General features: G+C 48.1%; 1 long non-coding RNA gene across 1 annotated transcript in view; it reads left to right on the plus strand.

Annotated features, from left to right (window-relative positions):
• The window catches only part of LOC138144943 (uncharacterized), an 8,886-nt gene extending 4,028 nt beyond the window's left edge, over positions 1-4,858 (plus strand). The window contains exon 3 of the long non-coding RNA XR_011164049.1: positions 1,237-4,858. This is a non-coding gene — a long non-coding RNA (uncharacterized lncRNA). The remainder of the gene's footprint in view (positions 1-1,236) is intronic.
• Positions 4,859-4,951: the final 93 nt, after the last annotated feature.

Consider the following 4,951-nt stretch of genomic DNA (forward strand, 5'->3'; position numbering starts at 1 on the left):
CAGGCCAAAGACCTGGAAAGACCCTCCAGACTGGCAGAAAGACCAGGGGCAGAAAGCAAGGGCCTGAGACCTTGGGTCATCTCAATGAGAAGACCATAGAAACAGGCCAAAGACCTGCAAAGACCCTCCAGACTGGCAGAAAGACCAGGGGCAGAAAGCAAGGGTCTGAGACCTTGGGTCATCTCAATTAGAGTAGATACAAATGGAGTTCACCCTAGAGCAGGGTCCATTTGGTTGGCTTTGTGAATTTTTATAAAAATATTTTGATAACTACTTTTCAATATAATCAGTTTCTTTGTAGTCTTACATATTTTATGTTATTCATTTTAAAAATATTCTCCTGAGAAGGGGTCTGTAGATTTCACCAGACCGCCCAAGGGGTGCAGGACACAAAAACATTGAGTCTCTGCCCTCAAGCCCAAAACACAAGAAATGAGAAATAAATGGGGAGGGGAGTGAAGGGGCTGTCTTTACTCTCAGGCTGTCCCAGTGTTGGGGTGGGGAAGAGATACTATAGAGGCAGATTCAGAGATTTACAATCAGAGAGCACCATTTTACAAATGGGAGACCTCAGCTCCACAGGGGTCATGACTTTTCCAAGATCACACAGGCAAAAACTGGAAAAATCAGAATTTGAATCTGATCCCACATTATTTCCATCATACCTCCCTGCCTTGGTATCCCTGCTCCCAAGAAGCTCCCCTTCCATTGGAGGAGACAGAACATGTAGGTTTCAGATGCCAGTCAGATGGAAAAGTTCCATGATTCTTTGGGTACCACAGCAAAGCAGATGGTCATTTCTCTTCTCCAATATCATTTCCATTGATCAAATATACCAGTTTCTCATGTTGAACCATTTGACAGATTGGGGGGTTTGGAGGTGAGAACTTTCTTTTCTAGGGCCTCAGTTGCTGTGGCCACAGCACCCACAGGAGAAGTTACCAGGCTAATACTCCACATGAGTTCCATTTCAAGATGGCTGGTGGGCACTGTGCCAGTAGTCTGGAAGGCTGCTGCTACAAACAAGGCTATTGAGTTTACCTGGGCTTACCTGGCCTTGGCAGTTGGTCAGCAACTGGTCCATACCATGCCTTCTACAACAAAAATTACCTTCTATAACAGCCCCATCTAGCCTATGCTTGGAGACCTCCAGTGACCCACACTCACCACTGTTGGACAGCAGCCTGTCCCACCTCTCAGATAGCTAGGAGACGTTAGGATCTTCCTCTCTTGCAGGTCTCATCCTGGACGCTCATGAGCAAGACCAACTTAGAACGTTTCCTCTGGGTTGGCTTCCTTCAAATGCCACCTTCCACATGAGGCCCTCCCCCTTCCTGCCAGCTCACAGTGCCCCTTCATCAAATCAACTTCTAGAGGGATGGGACCATTTTGATTTTGCTTTTGCATTCTCAGTGCCTGGCACAAGTGCCAAGAACATAGAGGTGTTTTATAAGTAAATGCTTGTTGATTGACTGGGCTTACCTCAGGCCTATACACTGACTCTAATAACCCATCCCCACTGATCCACTCAGCTGGGCCCGCCTGCTGACCTGCTTGGCTATTTGCAATATTTCCTTGATGAGTTTTCACTGACTCAATTAAGGACATCAGTCCTGGCTGCCTGGGTTTAGATGTAGACTCTCATCTCCACAGAATGGTGACAGTCAAGAGAATGAGGCTCAGACCTTGTGCACCATCCCAGAAGGTCTTGCTTTGGCTCTGAGGTACACTGTGTATGAGAAGGATCCATCGGACTGTGCCCCAAGTACATCGGCAACTGCCACTGACAGAGAGCTCCATAAAGTCTGCCGAGGGATTGCCGTACATTATCTCACTGATCCTAACACCCCCAGCCACGAGTGCCCCCCAAATGAGCTATTATTCATGTATTTATCTTGTATGTACTTATATGTGGTCCTGGCCTTTCCCCAGATAGAATGGATCCACAGTGCCCAAATCACATTGGTTCTCACATCAACCTGGACAGGCAGGTGCTGTGGGTGGGTTTTGTGTCTTTGTTTTTACCAAACCTGCAGTTTCATCAGTGCAAGCAGAAAGTGCTCACCTCTGTTGGTGCTAATCTGAAACTTCTCAGCAGTTCAGTCTTGGAGAAATTGCCCCAGGTCCTGAGGAAGAGAAGTGACTTGCCCAGGGTCACACAGCCAGCAAGAGTCTGGGTCAGGACTTGAAATCTAGTCTTCCTTGGTCTGAGGTCAGCTCTCTAGCCACTAGACTACAGAGACTGCATACAGTAAGGGTTTAATGGATGCTTGTTGCTATATCATGCTACCTCTCATTTATCATCCCCATTTTACAGATGAGGAAATTGAGTCTCAGTTAAGTGACTGGTCATGGTCACTGACACCACTAAGTGTCAGAAATGGGCTTCAAAAACAGGAATTCATGACTCAAGCCCAGCACTGTTCCCTAGAGTCAGAGAGATGAGTCAGGGAAGAGCTCTTGAAGGAGGAGGGCTTGAATATGCCCTACCTTTATTTCAATTTGAAAACAAAGGCAGGAAGAAACAACGAGACTGTACAAAAACAAATGCAGGCGGCTGCAGCAAATGTCAAGGTGAAGTGACTTCGGTGAAACAAGGAGATGAATTCCGAGGTGGCTCTCTAGCAGTGAAGCCAGTCAGCCCTGAGTCAGCCACACTCTCACTTGGGCCCCTTACAAGCAGTGAATGCCGTGGGTCTGTGAGCACCCTTGGGGGGATCAGGCTGAGAATGAGGCTAGTAGGCAGTCTGGAGCTGGGGCCAAGGGTCCATTATTGGGCAGAGTTAGGAGTCAATCCATGTCCCTGCTTGGCGGTCACCCTCTGACCAAGGTTAGCAGGTCATGCTCTGGTCTGCTGGAAGGGATCATGGGCTCAGAGCTCCAAGGTCCCTTAGAGTACTGCCAGATGAAGAAATGGGGTCCCAGAGAGTTAAGCGATTTGGCCAAGGTCACACAGCCAGTCCGTATCTTAAGCAGGTCTACATGACTCCAAGGTCAGCTGCTGATCCACTACATTACTCTGCCTTTCCAGGGCCAGACTGTGGCTAGGGTCAGAGATCAATCTTTGACTTGGGTTCCAAGGTCACTCAGTGACCAAGGTCAAGGTCAAGGTCACATAAGACTCAATCTATGGCTAATGTCAGGGGGGCTACAAGAAAGAAGGAGAAATAGGCATCAGAGGAATGCTGACTCCACAGGTTAGTTCACCAGGTCCTGGATGAGAGGCTATTGATTCTTGGCCTCTTAGGAACCCCAAAGGGGTACTTCATTAAGAACTGAATGCCTGGGCAGGGCTGGGGAAGGGCTGAGAGAGAGGAAGGTAGTCGGCCCACCCAGCTCCGCCCCACACCAGGGGCTCCCATCTCCTCATTCCTCATTGCTGAGGTGGCGCACGTGGGCCCAGACATCCTTGAGACGGGAGGGGAGGACATGGATTCTGAGGCGGTTCCCCTGTCTGTCGGCACTATTGGGAGTTCAGCCACCTCTGAGTCACTCTCCCCAATTCTGTTCCGGCACAACCCCAGGGGACCCTACCCAGGGGGCAGAGGGCATGGCCCAGACAGCAGGAACCACACCCAGTGCCTAACGTTAACATCTGTGGAGACTGCACTGTGGGCTTTAGGGAAAGTGGAACCTTGACAGCCACCAGAGAAACCACAGAATTGACCTGATTCATCATTACCTTTCCCCACTCCTCTTAAAAGAAGACTGCAAGGTTGAAGGAATGGGCCATAAGAATTGAGCTGAAAAGAAATGGTTGTTTGGGGGGTTAAAGCAGCATCATGTATATTGAGGTCTCCTAGGATGACAGGAGGAGTTGGGGGTGAAAAGTAAGACCAAATCAGACATTGAACCCATTGAGAAAAGTGGGAGAACCTCCAGAGGGGCCGAAAACGTGATCTGAATTGCCTGAAAATTTTGGATAAAGAAAACCTTAAAGGAAGAGATATTGATGAGATGTAATGGAAGCTGGAGAGTGTGGAAGGAGCAATGGGGGATCAAGAAGTATTTGACCTCCCCTCTGGGTCCAGCATGTTGGGGGTATGAGAGGTGTAAGCAGAACTGACGAGGATGCCCAGGGATGCAGTCACCTGTGGGGATGGAGCTTCTGTGAGTGCCAGAGGATGGAATGAGTGTGAACAGAAGAGGCCCAAGAGGAAGGCAAGCTGGGTAATTGTGGAACAGATGGGGCAGAAGGCGTCGGTCCATATCTGAAGTAGATGCTGGAAGATCCTCTCTCCCATCCCCCTTAACTGCCTCAGAAAGACAGAAAGATCAGTTTTCGGAAGATATTTCTAGTATTTGAAGGAAGCAGATCGTTGTTGATTTTTGTGTTTGTCCTTCATTCTGGAAGAGGACCATGACATCAGGGAGACAATGACACGACTCGCAGTTGACTTGGATTTGAGGGAGGGAGAGCTGTGCGAGGTCACCAGGGTCACTTTCTCCTCCAGCCATCTGGGTCCAGTGACCAGATATTCATCAGAATGACTGCAGATGACCCAGGATGCAATGGGAGAACCAAAAGAATGGTTCTTTTAGGTTAAGGCCTTTTCAGGTATTCACTTAGAGTGAGGTAATGTCCATTTAGTGAATAGGACTCTTTAAGAGGTGAGTGAAGGGATGGTTCCTTTAATTAGAAAAAAGGAAATAAAAATCTAGTTGGGAGGGGAAGACCCTGAGGTCTTTCCAAAGAGAAACAGTTACCATTGACATTCACTCTAAGACAGGGGGACCCAAAATACAGTCATTAAGTGAACCTTGGACCAGGACCAACTATGGTCCAATCTATGAGCTTCAGAGTAAACTGGGTTCAAGGAATGAAGGAAGGAAGGAAGGAAGGAAGGAAGGAAGGAAGGAAGGAAGGAAGGAAGGAAGGAAGGAAGAGAAAGAGAAAAAGAAAAAAGAAAGAGAGAGAAAAAGAGAGAGAGAAATAAAGAGAGGGAAAGAA

This window comes from Petaurus breviceps, unplaced genomic scaffold, assembly GCF_028583685.1.
Source record: "Petaurus breviceps papuanus isolate PSGF00001 unplaced genomic scaffold, PetGlider_PUasm1.0 139, whole genome shotgun sequence".
In the NCBI taxonomy this organism is placed as follows: Eukaryota; Metazoa; Chordata; class Mammalia; order Diprotodontia; family Petauridae; genus Petaurus; species Petaurus breviceps.